General features: G+C 41.1%; 1 protein-coding gene across 2 annotated transcripts in view; it reads right to left on the reverse strand.

Moving 5' to 3' along the window:
- The window catches only part of LOC117258217 (nuclear receptor coactivator 3-like), a 94,735-nt gene that overhangs the window by 35,744 nt on the left and 39,766 nt on the right, over positions 1-19,225 (reverse strand). For both annotated transcript variants that reach the window (XM_033628861.2, XM_078169891.1), the window contains exon 2: positions 2,767-2,856. The gene's annotated coding sequence lies outside the window, so the exon portion shown is untranslated. The remainder of the gene's footprint in view (positions 1-2,766; positions 2,857-19,225) is intronic.

Raw genomic sequence — 19,225 nt, forward strand, 5'->3', positions numbered from 1 at the left:
AGCAGATATTCACATTTTAGAAACAGAAACAAAAGAATTTTAATGGCATTTTAGCTTAAAAGTGACTTAAATAATTAATAAATGATCAAAGTTGTTATGGATTTAGTTTCTGTCAATCAATTGCTAATGGCACTATTCTGGTTGCCATTTTTGTCTTCTAATTTTATAGTTGCAAGTATTATTGTTATAATTTTATGTATATTTTTATCCATTAGAACATTTTACTGTTTGTAATGAAACAACGCACATGTGTGATGAAACTACTTGGTCTTTAGTCTCTTAATTTGTAAATAAACTGTACCTGTTCTCAATTTGTGCAGCATGGCACAGAAAGAAAGCAGTTTTGTTCCCATTATACTGAGTACTGTGTACAGAGAGACTGATTCATGCCAGTCAGAAGCATAAACCAGAGCAAAAGAAAAGTCAAAATGATTCACTGTTTCAACTGGGGACAAAACACTAGAATGCTGCACCACCGTTGCTGAGTTCATCCCAAACTGACCCCGAACCCAAAAGTAAATGTGATGTAACCTGTTGAATGTCTCATCAGGTTCCTACAAAGTGTGATCGTCGGGTTCAGCTGCAACTGAACTTTTATCTCCGCTAGGTATAAACATTTGGTCATATTTGTGTGTGTGCACATGTGTGAGTGTGTGTATTTGTCTGTCCGCAGCTAATTTCACAAACTACTGGACCAATCAGCCTCATAATAGCACATTTTTGACCGTATGCTCAAGGACCTCTCATGGTTGTGTTTGACTGTCTTATGCCATCACTGACTGCTGACTTCTCACTGTTCTTTACCAGTGGATAGGGGCCCCAAGTCCTCAACAAAATCACGTAGCAAAGCAAAGAGCAAAAAACGTTTCAGGAAATTGTCTTGGCCAAAACAACTAGCCTTTCCTAGTTTGTTACAGGCCACATTTTGGCCTTAATAATGGTTCAAAAACTGACACCCACGGAAAAGTTTGATCTCATTCTGAACCAGAGCATCTGCTGATATGTTACGATCCACTAAAGTTAGGCACGATACAGGATGATTAAAAAAATCCTTGCCACCATCTTGACTATAAGGAAGCCAGAAGGGACAACCCCATCGGGCCCACCTGTACTGTGTGCATTGTCTAGAGTGGCTGCCATCAGCTCCAGTGGCCGAGCCAGAACATGGCAGCCTGGTGGAGATCTGCACTCTACTGAGTTCTGTGACTATTTCACACCAAAATGCTGAGACTCTCCACGTTTGATATACACAAGCTTGTACCTTTAACTTTTAATTAACAGAAACAGACACTTTCATTGGGGCTGCACAGTATATCACTTTTCTTATTGTCATCATGATGTCAACTTGCTTGATAAACACACTGTGAAAGAGTGCAAAATGGCACTAAGGGATTTTTTTGACTTAGTTGAAAGAGAGTATCAGTAAAAAAGGCTCTTTAAAATGTGACTATCATTCTTTTATTGGTGCCTTTTGTGTTTAGCTCTATGTTCAGTTTGTTCAATGAAAAAATGCTGGAAGTAATTTTCTATTTTTTATAATTCAACAAGCCATTTGCTGTATTTTAACAGTATATTGAAAGCAGCAGAAAGGCAGAGCTGACAACACTTTAATATACACTCATCGGCCGTTTTATTAGTTACACCTGTTCAACTGCTCGTTAACACAAACAGTTAATCAGCCAATCACGTGGCAGCAACACAATGCATGCAGGCATGTAGACATGGTCAAGACGACCTGCTGAAGTTCAAACCGAGCATCAGAAAAGGGGAGAAAGGTGATTTAAGTGACTTTGAACGTGGCATGGTTGTTGGTGCCAGACGGGCTGGTCTGTCAGAAACTGCTCATCTACTGGGATTTTCACGCATGGATGTGTAGCCGATAAATCTGCAGCAACTGTGTGATGCTATCATGTCAATATGGACCAGAATCTCTGTGGAATGTTTCCAGCACCTTGTTGAATCTATGCCACGAAGAATTAAAGCAGTTCAGAAGGCAAAAGGGGCCCGACCCAGTACTAGCAAGGTGTACCTAATAAAGTGGCCAGTGAGTGTATGTGTGGTGAGCATGGACTTCTTACTTTTTTACTTTAACTATTTGTGGAAAAATCCAGGGGCCAACTGCTTCCTCCTCATCTTCCTCCTCTCTAGTCATCCTCCTGTTCATGTCCACTACCTCCTCTGCCTCCTCCCCTCTCACACCTACCTCACTCTGCACACTGTCACTCCTGCTATCTGTGCAACGCTTTGCAAAAGCATGTGTGACACTGCACGTGAACGACAGAGCGAGTGCGGTTTGGTTAAGTCTGGGCACATTTATATATATGTGTGTGTGTGTATGTGTGTGTGTTGTTGTCACCTGCAGCCGGAGGTAAAAGATTAATGCTCTCTTTCAGCCTCTGTGGCAGGTAGAGCACAAAGAATAATTTGATTTCTCCTCCTGTCTCCCTGCTGCCTTCCCACTCTTCATTTTCTCATCTGCCTGAAAATCATCCGGCTCGACCCTCTTTGTTTCCCTCTTGTTACCACCATCGCCACCACTCCTTCCCCAAAAACTCTTCCACCTTCCCAAAAAAATCCGAACCTCAAACACAAAACACCTCCATAAAACATTTGCAACAGAGAACGCACACTGCTCTCCGCGTTTCAGTGTTCAGGTCAGGAGGATGTTGCAAGAATGTGGCAACAACAAGAAACTGTCTCTGGCAAACCGCTCAACCTAAACCCAGCAGGCCGTTACCATGCCAACCATATGGGATGTTAGCCCACCTTGTGACGGCGCCCGAGATGATGGACGATCAGATCCCCCCTCCCCTCACTCTGGGGGGTGTGGTCCTAATGTGAGCTGGTCAATGGAGTCTGCAGGGGAAAAAAAAGACAAAAAAAAGTTTATGTTCAACAGTGCATGTTCATCATGGAGATATTAATGAATAACAAAGCAGCATTATTAATCAGCGGCCTGGAGACACATGCACAGGAAGCTGCATTAACAGCTTAATGAGCAGGAGGAACTGTGAGGGAGCCGTGCCTTTCGCTATGTGCTTTTGTCTTCATTACGGCTGCACGCGTACAGAAAAAAACCCCACACCATTGCTCCTGCGCATTTGCATTAACACACAGACCGCTCCCACAGCCAGACCGACCAACCACACACGCACGCACGCACACACACACGAAAAGGGATGTTGAGACACAAGTTTTACAGGAAGCCAAACCGCCGAAACCTGAAAGTGACGACATGTGATCCACAATTCAGCCGCTTGCTCTAACTATAAAAGGTAAAAGAGAGCGCTTTTCCACTGAACGTGCACTCCTGATCCACGCAACTGGATTTAAAGCCTTTATTGGCAAATATCTCTCATGCTTTGTGGACTCTGAGCAAGATTACGAAAACAGACTATTAGGCTAAATCACCACTCTAATCCCAAAAGCACATAATAGGCTAATTTGTGTCCATTTAGATCCTGATAAGAAACAATGTGTGTGTACGTGTGTGTGTGTGTGTGTGTGTGTGGGTGTGAGTGTGTGAGTGTGTGTGTGTGTGTGTGTGTGTGTTTTGACCACACTGAGTTGTTGTAGTAGCTCAAGTGTTCTGTCTGAACAATCATAAGAGTGTATCCCGTGGGGGTAAAGAGTGTGTAACCATGGAGAATGCTGGGCGTTTCCATGACACCCTGTCATCAGTGAAGCACGCCGCCAGGATGTCTCATGTTCATCTGTCACTGTGCCTCAATTTGTGTGTGTGTGTGTGTGTGTGTGTGTGTGTGTGTGTGTGTGTGTGAGATAAAGGTAAAATTTAGGTTAGTTTCCCTTTTTATTACCGGGATGTGTGAGAGCGTCGTCGTGTCACAGCGCACGTTTACAACCAAATATCTGGACACGCCTACACGAGCATGTGTGTGTGTGTGTTCATATGGCTGACCTCATGCCCAGAGTGCCTTAGCTGTGTATGTTTACATGTGTGTGTGTGTTGGTGCGCCATTCACCATCAGCGACCTGACCGCTGGCTGCACCCATGATTGGGAGCAGATGGGGGCTGTCGGTGGGTGTGTGTGTGTGTGTGTGTGTGTGTGTTAGGAGGAAAGAGGAGGAGGAGGAGAAGGAGGAGGGGGGGGGGGGGGGGGGGGGGTGCTCTAGTTTAGGTGATGTATGGACTCTCACACACCAACAAAGACCCTCCTTCAACCGATGTGTTTCCTATTAATTGAAAGGGGAGAAAAATAGAGCCAGAGAACGGCTGCTTAAGAGGGAAGAATTTATAGCTCCACTGTGACAAAGAGTAACTGACTCCATTTTTTTTTGTGCAAAAGTTGAGAGTGAAAAAAAAAAGTAGTTCTCCTCTCTGTGCACGAGCCGGAACAAGAGAGCCTTCAGTGCGATCATTACTGCTCTTTGTGCTCACTTTGACACAGCCGTGAAAACCGAAGTGAATAAAAATGGTAGTTAACGGCATGTGGCGTTGCTCATACTACCATAAAGCCTTGAATTTAAAAGCAGTGTGAATGAGCTCAAGATGCAGAGGTTGAGTCTATGGAGAAATGTTAAGCTCGCAGTCGCGGCGGAGGCCTTTTCACAGTCCGCTCTCCAACTCTCAACACACGTCTGTTGTGCTCCTCAATTACTCGACACCAGAGAGCGAAACAACCTTTTACAGTGCGTGTGCTTGATGCACTTGAGCAACACAATAAATATCTCACACCGCAGCGTCTTCCTCTTGTTAAAGCAGCACACTTTAAAGGATGCGATAAAGATGCAGCCAGAGTTCACATTTTACTGTGGATGCTCATACAGAAGCCATTAACTTCATGAACTTGAGCTGCTCAGTATATCATCAACAGTGGAGAGGAGCTGATGAAGTGGCAGAGATCCCATCGCAGTGACAATTCTGCATTTCAAAATCGCACAGGCGTAAAAGCAGATTTCACTACATGGTCAGTTTGTTGTTGTGTCTTGTGGGAGATTTCTTCCTCTTTCCATGTAACAATATTGCAGAACTCACTGCTGATGAATCAATGTTTACTGGGCCTCAGAGGTGGGTGTGAGTCATGACAAAGTCTTAACCTTCATGTCCTTCAAGTTACTGTGGTACGAATCAAGCAAGTCAAGTCAAGTCCCTTAAGCAAGACAAAACAAGTCTGAAGTGATGAGGGTTTGAAAATCCCATGTTTGCATCACCTAATATAATCCATCTTACGTTTGTGCCATTTATTTAGAACAACACTGGGATGGATCCCTCTGATCTAGATACAAACTTTTCAAGCTAACAAAATCTGGACAACCAGTGCTTTAACTGGGACAACATATCACAATGTAGCCACAAGCTACGTAAAGAACAACAGGTGGAGGAGCCAACGTGGGGTCATTTTAAGGGTTTTCATTGCAGAGACAGAAAACAGCATGGCGTATCATTGTACTGTACATACATCAATGCATCAATCCATCCATTTTCAACCCCTAATCCAAAGCTGGGTCATGGGGGCAGCAGGCAGAATGAAGCACCCCAGACGTCCCTCTCCCCAGCAACGCTTTCCAGCTCCTCCTGGGGGACCCCAAGGTGTTCCCAGGCCAGATGAGATATATAATCCCTCCAGTGTGTTCTGGGTCCTGATGATCAGCCAATAAACCAATCAGCTCATAAGTAAGCTAAAAAAAGACACATTCCTGGACCTTTCTGCAGATTTTGCACACTACTGTTCTCCTCTGACTAACTTCATCAACAACATTATCCTTGAAATCAAATTTCACTAGCCTCCTCAATGACAGCTGCCTTATATGTTGCCTCTGCTGGTCTGTCACATCCAAATATGTTGCCAGATTTGCGTGTACTGCAAGTCCTCAATTTTACAACTAAAGTTTGATTCTAGTCGATATACGTGACTTGAGTCCCTCACCTCTGCTGGGCCTCTAAGTCACTGAGTTGCCCCTTTATAATAACTACCTTAAAATTGAGGATTTTTAGACCTCTGTTGAAGCTGATAATTCAATTTAATTTAATGTTTGGATTTAATTGTTTGGAGGGATATAGTGTCAGAAGTCATAATAACACACGTAACAAACAGGAAAAACTGCATCACACATTGACTAAAAAGGGACTTGAGGAACTATTTGTTTAACAAACCACCAAACTACGGTGTCGACAAGCCTGTGAACTGATTCAACAAGAATTAAAGAAAAACCTTTTGTGTTGTGAGGTGTTTCTGTCACTTAATCTGAATGCAGCAGGAACTGAATACGAAGGAAAAGACACTTTCTCAACGTGTTAGTGATGAGTGTAAAGTTGCACACAGCTGAGAAACAGCCCTGATAAGATAAAGATGGTAAAAACACACACACATGTCCTCATCTGTCACCTTCGGCTGAACCAGGAAGACAACTGAGAGCCACGTGCAACAACTATGAGAGAGAGAGAGAGACAACAATGTTCTTTCTTCTGGTGACAGTCCATTTCAAACTGTTTCAGACTTATCAGTCAGCGTGTGATGTTTCTCAGAATCCATTCAAGACTTCATACCTGTGTTGACAAAATGGGATCCTAACTGGACCCTGTTAGAATGAAGCTAAGTCGCCCTGTGTTAAAAAAGTCCAGTTGGAGATATAAATCCTAGAGTACAAAGGCTTCTCAGACTTAAAAATGCTGCGTAGTGGTTTATAAAAGTATGACACGGGATCTAAAAAACTGCGGCTAAGTTATCACTGAGCAATCATTTTATCTTTCATTGCTGCGATTGTGAGGTAAATGATTGAAATACGGTGTTCGTGTTGCAAACTAATCTTACCAGAAATGTGTGCTTGGCAAACGTAGTGCCTTCCCAGGTGACGTGTTGCAGAAAAAGTTGAGGATTTTCTGCTCGATTAAATAAGTGAGCAGACTGCGATATTTGGTTGGTCTGAACACAATTTACTTTGGTTGATTTTGGTTTCTAAGAAACAAGAGGCCTCGTGAAGACCTTTAGCTTGCTAGCACGAAAACAAAAACAATAACAACATTGGTAATAAAAGAAAGTGAGTCCTTTTATGGCGGCAAATTGCTGCTCAACAGTGGTGAATAAAACTTTATTGTAGGATGGTAAGCAAGGCACAGCACAGGACACTGCTTCAACCAAAACCAAACATGGCTCTTTGAATCCAGTATCAAATCCTCTTATTGAACCCAAATCCTTTTAAATCTCTTATCAAATCTGATTAGGTTTAGCCTGCACCATTTGCTATTAACTTAAGTTACACATAAATAAAACCCAAGGATAGACTGATATTAGCTCATTGCAGATATATCGAACCAGTGCGTATGTCTGCCACACAGAAATACCAAAACTAGATTTGAGGTTACTAAGAACGAGTTTCTCGTTTACTGTACAATGTCAATGTGTCTAGGCCATCATTTGTCTGTTAAACAATCCTATCAGTCGATAGATCAGTTTATCAGATTTTTTTAAACTCCCAAATATCGATATCGGTATCTGCCTCAAAACATTCAGTTTAAGTTGTTTGCTCTTTGTTCATTAAAAAAAAGAGAGAAAAAGTTTCAACAAGAGGTTTTGTTTGGGTCGCCAGCCCAGTGAACGCTAAAATAAGTTTTATTTGCGTCTAATTATTTGTGCTAATGGAGTAACACTGGGTCTGATCCAACACAGACTGCTGAACAATCAGTTGCAGGAATAATTCAACACTGTGAGCAATCCGCTTTCTTTCCGAGTGTAAGATGAGGAGATAGAGGCCATGCTGGTATCGGTCTGGTAAATATGAATTTGGAGACTGGAGGAGTAACTTATGCTTAGGTCCCATGGATGTGTTACACTACGGAGGAAGAGCAGCAAAAACTGAAAAGTATGACCAGAGATTTCTTGGCTTGGACTGACAACGAGGTGGAACTGTTTCAGAAAGTAACACGAGGACAGCGTATCTCTTAGCTATGGCAACCATTCATGTCCTATTTATCGAGAATGGCCTCAAGTGTTTGCATGTATGTATATGCTTGTTTATAATGGTTTGTACAAACAACATATGTGTACTTGACATATACTATGTGTATATGTACACTCACCAGACACTTTATTAGGTACACCTTGGTAGAACCAGGTTGGACCCCCTTTAATTCTTTGTTGCACAGATTCAACAAGGTGCTGGAAACATTCCTCAGAGATTGTGGTCAATACTGACATGACAGCATCACGCAGATGTGCAGATTTGTCGGCTTACTTAGGTGTATTACAAAAGGTACGTAGACCTAGATGTAATGTTTTGACTTGACATGTTGTGACATATAAAACTCAATCAGGAAGCCAACATGTGTGTCTGCATCATCATTTTTAAAAATCCAAATTGAAATGCAGTCCTGGAGTTTTTAAACTAAACTGGGGTCACCAGTGTGAACAAAAGTCTCTGTGTAGGGGTTCGAAATCGACTGAACAGTGTGGACATTTCAAAACAAAAACATATCAGTGTGGATGAAGCCTTAAACACACCCTTTAAATAAGAATTCATGTCCAGCCAAAAGGATCTGTGCCTTTAAGAAACATCTTCAGGCGACTGATAGATAGGCAAATGAAATTCAGGCACATCCACCAGTTGTGTCTTTGTGAGCTTTAATCTTTTCCCTCTTCTTCTCACTGTCTCTCTTTTTCATAACAGGATTTTTCTCTCCATGTGTCCATCTTCTGTAATGACTATGAATAAGGGAAATTGTGTGCGCCGGCCAGCATACACAACGGCACAGTGAAGAACGCATAAAAGTACATTGTGTGTGAGTGTGTGTGTACTCTGGGTAACTCCGCTTTAGTTTTGCTCTCGCCCAGACCCCTCCAACAAATCCAGCACTCACACTGGAGCAAAATAGGAGCCAAGCCACATCTTGGCACCTCGCCTCCCCTTAAACAAATCAGACCACAGAGGCTAATAAAAAACTCCAAGTCCAAAGCTCGCCTCCTCAGACGAGGGGGTACCAAAGAGGGGAGCCATTCTCAGCTACCCCGCTCCGTCTCAAATGAACTCGTACAAGACAGAGCGCCGCTTTTCAGCTCGGACAAAAAGTGCCAGTCTCTCCACTGTCTCCATCATCCCGACCCCCTTTTCTTTGCCGTTAAATGGCGCTTTGATGTTATATTGTTCTTAACTAGCCTCGCTTAAAAAAAAAAACACTCATTGAAAACAAATTGCTTCTTAGTTCAGTGACAAAGTGAGCGTGAACTTTCCATCTTTAGACCAATTACCACTATCATAGCACACAGCCTGCTGCTTCAAACTTCACACTTCAGAGCAGAGGGATAAGAGGGGGAGGAGGATGAAGAAAAGCAGTGGGAAAGCGTCTGGCTCAGGGCAGAAATAGGCCAGGCAGGTCTAAAAACTAAAGCTCATCCAGCCATCCAGGGTGTGTCTGCTGTAGGCTGCCATCAAACATGCATCTACATATTCAAAAAAGGAAACAGGCGTTTGCATGAGTCATCCTTTCCAAGAAGGTAGAGGAAACCAGACTCACAGCACAGATGCACCACGCTGCAGCGTAAAAGTACACAACAATGAATCTGCAGTCACACGAGCAGCTAACTAAACTCACAGAGGACGAGCTGTAAAGAGAAATGAAAGAAAAATTATTGTATTAGGGTTTTTTGTAATAATAGCTCAAGGCTACTTTAAAATGACTTTACAGTGCAACATCTGTTTTGAGTACGGGCTGACACTCAATGTAATAAAACAGGCAATTTTCTTCTCTTAGAATTCACAGAGTATCAAATACTGTAAGACCACTTTTGAAGATCAAAAAATGAGGGGATCACTGCACACACGCACCGCTACTCCTCAACACAGCTTCATTTCTGTTTGTATTCTTACTCCTCCTGATGAACTTAGTTTGTCTGCGACTGAAGTGACAAAACTTGTGCTACCAGACTGGGATTATCTGCAGCTTTGTGAGTCTGTAAAGCTCATTTATCCCTGTTATTGGGTCCAGTGTTGAGCAAATATATGGATAGTATGGACACAGTATAAAGAGCAAAGTCACAGTAGTGGAAGTTACGCTTATTAATTACATTTACATAAACTAGTGGAGTGTAACAGAGGATAGAGCAGGTTTTTGCATCTTGCATCTTGGTGTTTGTCGGTCTGTCCGTCCACCACTTTGTACCACAATAAAATATCTCAAAAGCTATTTTATGGATAGCCATTTAATTTTGTACCAACATTCATCATCCCCAGAGGATGAATCTGACCTCTACCGCCATCATGAGGCTCACATTTGTGGTTTTGGCTGAAATATATCAGCAGCTTTTGGATGGATTGCCATTTCATGCTCCCTTAACATTGGATTTTAATCACTTAAGGGATCATTTAACTTTCCATATGACCCAATCATCAAGTAAAACAACTCAGTTAAAAGCCTTGTCCCAATTAAACGCCTAGTCTCTTTTACTAGCCTGGTGTGGCTATACATTTTGACAAATAAAGGCCTGTCTCAATTAGATGCCTGGTCTGGTTGGATGTATAAAACAGGTTGTTGGCTACCTCAAATTATGTGTTGCTTAATATGTATGAAGAGTTTTGCCTGTTGTAATTCACACCAGAAAAAATTAACATGTTTACTTTAAAAGTATTTTGTTATTAACATCATTGTCATTGATTTTTCAGTGCAACAACAATACTCCATTACCACCTCCCTCACCGCTGAGAACTGACCTAAATATGAGCTAAACTGACTACAAACTTTTATAAATAGAATATGAGGATTAAAAAACAGCTTCTATTGCTTTCCTTTGATTAGTGATCACGGTGTCAGTCCCATGATTCATTCTGAGGTGTCCTGAAATAGAAATAAGGACCTGCAGGAGGAAACACCACTCCGCCTCACATCATCAACGACACCTTGTCCTTTATTGTCTTGTACTGGGGACACTCAGTACATTTATATGACATAAAAGAAACTGATTTATTGTGTTAGTCCTGGACTTTTGAAATACATATTAACATGTTAGCCTGACTGAAATTGTATTAAATTGAATTTCTCAAAGTCGGACTAAGACAAGCATCTGCTTTTAATATGTTCGACATTCCCTAAGTTTTTCCTTTAATTTGTCACCTGTCAGTAACACGATACACATAAAACACATTGCTCATTTTTCTTTGTCAAAACTACGTTAACCTGCATCACAAGTGCAGAGTGTAACAGTGTTAACATTGACACTGTGTTTGTGTGTACAGTAAATTAGTGTTTCGACAGTTTGACGTCCTGCAACAGAAGAAAGTCTCTGTGTTACCTTCATGAACATTCCCCATTAACGTAAGCTGCACAGTATCACTGTAAACGAGGGCTGACAGAGGTCATTAAATAGCTTTACTGAACTGTAATCTCCCATTTAAGTCAAACCCTGACAAGCATAAACGTGCATGTTATTAACAACAGCTCCCGCTACATCGTGTGAACCCATCCACGTGCCGAACATGTAGAGAGGAGAGAAACTATATGAAGGGATGGACACTTCGTGGTGTGTTAAGTGAGGACAGTGGTGTTGCTGAGCAAACAAACAGCCCTGATAAGATAAGGACAGTAAACCACACGTCCTCATGTGTCTCTCTCAGCTGCACCAGGACGAAAACAGTCACACATGGACTCGTTTTGTGAATGTGTGTGATGCAAGGTGTGAAGAAACCTCAGGGTCAGATCGCATACAGGGAGGGTTTCCAGTGCAACATGTATCAAAGTCACAGTCTAAACATGCCTGCATAGTCAAGCAGAGAACTGGGTTAAATAAAACGCCTCATTGGAAGCCATCAATTATGCAGGAGCTGTACATTATCATAACATAGGGGAACATTTCTGTGAGTTAATTAACAATGAACCGAGAGGCAAGGCTGTCATATCTGAGAGCGATGAATGACTGGAGCTTTGGTAAATACTTAAAACATTCTTGTCATCACAAAGAGTAAATTACCTAGTTACAGGCCTCATGGGGTAGAGAGAGAAATGCAATGAGACTGCAGGAAAACAGTTGTCACCTGCTTTGAGTTACCGCTTGTGAGATGAATTAGAAATGACTACGTTTACATTCACACTAATTTTACACCATTATACCAAACATTGCAGTACTCTGAATTTGACACGGGTCACGTTAACAGCGTATTCTGTTTCAATCTTTGAAAGCAGGCCTTTTTCCAAATTTAGCATTTTCCAATTAAGACGTGGGATATGCAGGTTTGGGGTTTTAATCGCATTCTTTGGACATGTACACAGCACATTCAGAATATACATCTCAGTTGTGGGTTTTTTCCAGAGTTTGCCACACACAGCCTCGTGTCTGTTTACGGTCAGCTCTGTGCATCGTCATGGATGCACTGTACACAAAACAACTCACACACAGTTTGTAAGGCTGGGGTAAAGATGCATGCTCAAAGGAAAAGCCCACAGGAATGAGGGAGGAATGAAAGAGGAAGGCTGTGTTCGCACGGTCCAACATGTCCGCCACCTATAGGAAAAAAATCCTACTTTGATGCAAAGAAGCAGCTGTTTCACTTTTCTATATTTTGACGAAATAAACGACACGTTAGGGCATGTTAATCGGAGTAAGCACGACGGTAGGCTATACTGGAATATTCATTTTCATTAGACATATAAACAGCTTAGTAGCAATAAGGGCAAAAAGCGATTATTTTGTGCATGTTAACATAGTCAACAAGTCGGTGAAGATTCTCAGTCATCCAGGTCATGGTAATCAAAAGTGCTATAGACAACTGGACTTGCTGGGGTTTCTTGAAGACGTTTCGCCTCTTATCCAAGAAGCTTCTTCAGCAACTGAAGAGGTGAAACGTCTTCAAGAACTCAAGCAAGTCCAGTTACCTACGATTTAGCACTAATGAGTTGTCAATAAGGCTGAGGAAGTGGGTCGTTTTCTGATCTTTTCATGCCCAGTGAACAGATCAGTCAATAAGACATGCCTTTCAACCTGGTCAATCTGCTACCATGACAACAAACAGCACAAAAAATTCTTTAGTCTAAACTAGGGATATCAACTGTTAACTGTTAATTGGTTAACCGCCAAGAATACTTTTGGATCAGTTATCACGTTGGGTTCATTTTGCTACTCTTCAGTTGACTGCACTGTGCACCACCTGGGTCTGATGGAAGCTAGCTAGCAGCGCCACTCCTTCAACGATTTACCGCTATTTACGCCGTCCCGACCCAACACCATTGCTGTGGAAACATTTAGCACACCCTCTGGTCTCCCTCTGAGTCGTCCGGTGAATAATTGCCCCTTTTTTTAACCGCACACCCCTTTTAACATTGCTGTTATCACTCTTAGCTCTGTTAGCAACATTAGCAGTGATAGCGCGGCTAGTGATGCTACCATAGCAAACAGTGCTAAAGGGGTTTTGCAGCTCAAAATAAAGTCACTTACTCACCAGGGCTGTCTGGAGGGAGACCAGAGGGTGGCTACAATGTTCCTACAGCAACACAGTCCCGCACTGGAGACTCTAAAAAAACTGCACTGCTAGCTAGCACCGACCAAGGGGATGTGCAGTGCAGAGCAGCCAAGGCTAATGTTAGTTGTCTATTGGAGACTGGAGGGTGTGCCGTGGACACTATGTTTCTGAATGTCACCACAGCTAGCCCGCCGTCTATCCACAAAAAAATAGAAAATAACATAAAATAAAATAAAGGCAAGACATATGTTACTCAGACAATAAAATGTCAATCACATTTAAATGGACAGCACTTTGAAAAGCAGAGCTATTGCTAAAGAGCTAAAGAGTCAGTGGAGCGCCTGACTAAAAAGAAAGGCCTCTTGTATTTCATGTCATTTTGAGTTTTCTTCTTCTAACAAATTAACTGGTTAGTTACTGGTCAATGCGTGTCAGGCCACTGAAAGCAAAATTAACCGAAACTGACATCCCTAGTGCCATAATAACGGATAAGTGAATTACTGTAAATGCTGTTACTGTGTGAGCTTAGCATGCTAATTCAATATACATGAAACCAGCCAGCAGCATGAGACGGAGATGTTTTCCACCTCCTCACTCAAAATATAAAATTGATGGCACAATATAAAGTCCAACTCTACTCAAAAATGTATTTGTTACTTCACTTTGATGTTTGACTGCAGAATGATTCATGTAGTTTGTTTTTAAATTCATCTGCTGAAGTCTGAAGTTTCTTTGTGCTCAGAAAAGGTCTTTTTCAAAGATTCTTGGTTTTCCAACGAGACAGACTTTTATTGTATTATTTTATTTGTCTTAAAACACGTCTGGAGAGAATCTTTTTTCTTTTAAACAAACAAAAAAAAAAGGCTGCTTTCTTTACGACCACTTAGCAAACGGCACTATTTGCATTTGTTTATTTGTCTTGACTGTTTTTTCATATTTATGTGGAACACTGCTTTTTATTTATGAAAGGTGCAAATACCAATAAAATATCTTATTTAATTTCTCACACATATTTGCTCTGCAGTAAGTGATTGTTGCTGTGCAAATGTGTGTGTGTGTACGTGACCATCTCAGCTTGTACAAAACGTGTAAACACCACTGGGTCTTTGCTGCAATGCATTATGGGCTCCTGAGGCTGCAGCTGGTGAAGAGATAGGCATCTCTGCGACCATTAAATACTTCCTGTATGACTGAGACAGAAGACAAATGGCGGGTCTCTACAAGTGTTTTGCTTTTTCATGCTGTGGTGCCGACAACCTGCTGCTGAACGGTTTAATATACAAATTAGAGCTTTGCCAAATGTCTTTTTTTACATGTGACGGTTCTATTGAAGTTTTAAAATGAAGCTTCAAACATCTGTGGTCATATTTTATTGCGTCATCATCCTAAAAATAAATAAATACTCGAACAAAATCCTCAATTTGAATAAAGTGCTTCATCAAATTACATGCACTGGTCTTTTTTTTTTTATTAAACCAACATCCTTTAATAAATAAATTAATAATAATTTGACTGCTGCTTTACCTCCTGTGTGTCTTCCTTTGTAGGAGCAAACAGTTTTTTGACTGCAGTAAAAATGGTTGTTTTTTAAAGCTAAATGCCAAAAAATATTGAGTGCAGAAGAACATTTTGTTAGGTAGAAATATGGTAGGAATTTTAGAAATGATTACATCCATCTTTTTATAATAAGTTTTGACTTTTGGACTTTACAGCGCTCTGGAGTTACTGGAAATGTTTGGATCACACAAGTTGGCAACAATCCTACGCTGCACCACTGGAATGTTATTCTACAAACACTAGTAAAAGAAGAGAATTTCAATGTTATGAATGAACAGTTAAAGCTTTGAAGTATTCGGTACAGCCTAAATAAACAAATATTTTTATTCTATAATACTTGCATAAACTGAGCTGGAAATATCATCTTGTCTTATTGTTTAGTTGAGAAAGTGATAAACAGTTACAGTAACTTGACAACTCATACAGATGCAAAGCACCGTATGCAAAATAATTCAGACTATCAAATACACAGTGGTATCAACAGGTCTGCTGATGTCATGCACAGCACACAGTTATCACACAGTTATACTGATATGGACCACAGAGTCTGAAATAAAGTTACAATTACATCACCCCTCTTTCAGTCTGATGCTGAGTCCTGGTATAAACCCACGTCTGAGGCTGAAGTGAATCAGTCAACAAGTCTGACCTTCTGAGTTCAGCTTAACCCTGGTCTTTATACTGTCCTGCTTTTATATTTAATTCCTATAATAACACAATATAATATGTGATTGCTCTACTGTTGTTGTTGTTGTCGTTGTTGTCGTTGTTGTTGTTGTCGTTGTTGTCGTTGTTGTTGTTGTCGTTGTTGTTGTTGTTGCTGCCAATTTCTAAACTTCAAACTCTGCTCAGAAATACTGAGAAGAACAGCAGGTTGTTTTATTAACTTTTTATAAGATGATCAAACAGAGAAAATACATCTTTTTTATGAATCACCATCATGTTGAATCTCCTGTGTAAACTATGACAGCCTCAAAAAATATCTGTTGTATAATTCATTGAGTTAAAGCAAAGATACTGAGATGCAGTGGTGCATTTAGTCATTAAATGTACTTGGGTACAAGTTGAAGTACTTGACTTGACTATATTTTTTTCCATTTCCATTTCCAATCCTACTTTACACTGTTACACTGAGTTGAGTTACTGTAATAAGCTAAGCTAATAAGCTAATCAAAAGATACACTATTATAGATTAAATCAACAAACTATGGCTGGGTGATAGGACGGTATAAACTGTGCTGTGGTTAACCCTCCTGCGACTGTTCAGTGGCTGCAAAAAGTCAAACAAGTTTACATGATGGAACACATGACAGCTCAGCTACAACTTAAACTCATATTTTCATTTTTTTAATTTTTTATTTTTTTAGATTCAAGCATATAAATGTGTACGTACACGTAGGTATTCTTATGTGTAATATGTATGTATGCATGTGTATATGTAGGTATGGATGTGTATAATTATGTCCATGGAGGGTGCACACATGACTAGCAGTGTGTCTTCTAATGCTGTGAGATGACTCATCCATATGCGCATTTATGTCAGGTAAAACCCAACTATCGAGGCGATTTGGTTCTGCAGTGTTAATTGCCTGTTCGTTGCTATTCATGGCAATAAAGTTAAAAAAACAACAACTGTGCAATGGTAGAAATGTTCTCGTGTGATCTTGTGCATCTAGCTGCCACGGAAGGTAAAATGATGTGGGCATAAAGAGAAGGAGAGTGAAGTTGTAAATGCAGAAACTTGAGAGGGTTGAAGTTATTGCTCTCAAGAAACTTATATCTTCCATTTTCAAAGAACGATAGTTTTACTGTTTTGATTTATGTGTTTTTAACTCAGGTTTTGTCTCATTTGAGGCAGCTGTTATTTTGTTTGTATGGAAGTTCTAAATAAAAAAAGAGAGGAGAGAATTATCTAATGTAATGACGTACGGTATGATTATTATATTTTTTTTTTTACTTAAATGCAGCCTCACAGTGTAGTCATTATGTCCACAGACACAGCCCATGCATAAATGTCTTGCAAAACAGTCAGAGCTTGGGATCTTTTCAACGTCCATTTATGATTCCCACCATCCTCAGGTGTATGGAAAACACACAATGGGTAAAAAAAGAGCACACAGAAACAACAAAAAAATTATAACAGTCTAAAGGTGAACTATGAGTTAATATTAATAGTGTCTGAATGGGAGGTCAAAGAGTCCAGCGGATCACATCATTTAAAAAGGTATGAAATAACAGGTGCCTGTTTAGTTTGAAATATATCTGTTTTTAATTGCAGACTAGCAGTTATACTTTACATACAGGGTGTGGTTAATTTAAGGATAAACTGTGCAGGATTTCCCTAAATGACAAAGTATAGACTTGTACAGTGGTAATCATCACATATGACCCACTGAAGTGTGTGGTGGTGTATTTATCTGCAGAGACTCTGACCTTTGCCTGTATTCTCTTATAGTCTTCTTATTTTCTGTGTTCAGCACGTTTAGCGAATCTTCAGTTGGCTTTTACTTTCACTTGACTGGCGAGTGTGTTCATCCTGCATAGACTACCTTTACACCGTGTCTTGTATCGTGCTATAACGTGATAGATTTAAACCATATCACCCACTTCTTAAACCAACAGTCTATAAAGTAGTTAAAATCAGCTCCATGCCAACTAACTACAGCGGTAAAGTGGTGTTTGCAACTTATTTAATTAGTATAAATATAACATTCACATGGGAAATTGTTCTGCAAAATGATTACTTTTACTTTTGATGCTTTAAATAGACTTTGCTTTCACTTAAGTAAGGGTTTTGTTAAGGAGGTGAGGAATTCCTCCATCACTGTATGTATGAAACAAATGGTGACAACCAGGAATTAACCTGTGCCAAAGGTCAGGTGTGACTGGCCGAACATGTTCAGTATCCTGTATAAAATGCAGAGTTGGTGTAGGATTGACAGGTCGATATAAATAAATTAAACGTGAAGTTAAAAAAAAGAGTTTTAAAGAAGGAGGGTGGAGTCAGTGTGAAAGAACAGTATGTCAGTGTAAAGGTGTTTTTCTCCCAAAAATAATTGCATGCAGATAAAACTCCAGCTCCTCGCTGCTCGAGCTGCCGGGAGAAAGAGCACTTTTTTTTCCTGATGCATGTGTGTGATGATGACTGAGTGTGTCTGAGTGAATAAGCTGCAAGACTTTCTTTAGTGGGAATGGGACATAATTGGCTCACAATGACCCATCAGTGTGGTCTTAGCGAGAGAACACCATCTTCTCCTCCACCTCTACTTTCCTGCTCGCTTCCTTCCTCACGCTTTCGTTCTCCGCGGTGACAGTGAGGGAGCAGACTCACCACATAAACACCCCCCTCTTCCCTCCCCCTCCTCCCTCTATTTATTTGCTCAGAGTCCAAAAACTGCACAGCACAGGGAAAAAATGATGGGGGGTGGAGGAAGAAGAGAGAAGAAGAGGGGAGGGAGGGAGAGAGGGAGGTAGATACACAAACACACACTGCAGATTCAGCTGCACACACGTGGATGGGACACGCACGCATGCACACACACACACAAACACACACACATGCACACACTCCTGGTGGAGCATCTAAATCACATTAGCTGCCTGCCTGACATCCATCACTCCCACAGACAAAAGCACATGCCGGAGAGGAAGGGAAACTGCATGGCAACATGCATAACCACCCACAAACAAACACGGTCACAGAGCAGCCGACACACCTTGAAACCAGACGACAGCGTGCAGGAGAAAGCAATCCCCTCCTTACACACTATATTCCCCAATCAGAAATCAACTTGCATTCACTTGCACGCACATCACTGTCAGCGCACATCAACCGTACGTTCGGGGATCCACTCATTCGCCTCTGTGCTCTGCTGCTGCTGCTGCTCGGCGCGCTCGACAAACTTGCATTAACATCACAGAAAATCAACAATTCCATGATAACACAATGGGGGGGAAAAACATACCATGGCTGCTTTAAATATTTAAAGCGGAAGGAGCTAAGCAGGAGCAGAGCGACATCTTGAGAAATCTTGTTTTTTTCTGTCGGTATCAATCTTCTTTCCCATTAGAGGGGGATGGGGCCCTTATCTAACTGTGTGTTTGTGTGTTTGTGTGTGTGTGTGTGTGTGTGTGTGTGTGTGTGTAGACCCAAATGTTTGTTGGAGGTGCCTCTTATCTTGAAGATGGTGCTGGGTGCATGTCAGTGGGGTGCTTCTTACCTAATGAGGTGCACGGTGATTGTGTGTGTGTTTTATCTAATGGCCTG

This window comes from Epinephelus lanceolatus, chromosome 8 (genome assembly GCF_041903045.1).
Source record: "Epinephelus lanceolatus isolate andai-2023 chromosome 8, ASM4190304v1, whole genome shotgun sequence".
NCBI lineage: Eukaryota > Metazoa > Chordata > Actinopteri > Perciformes > Serranidae > Epinephelus > Epinephelus lanceolatus.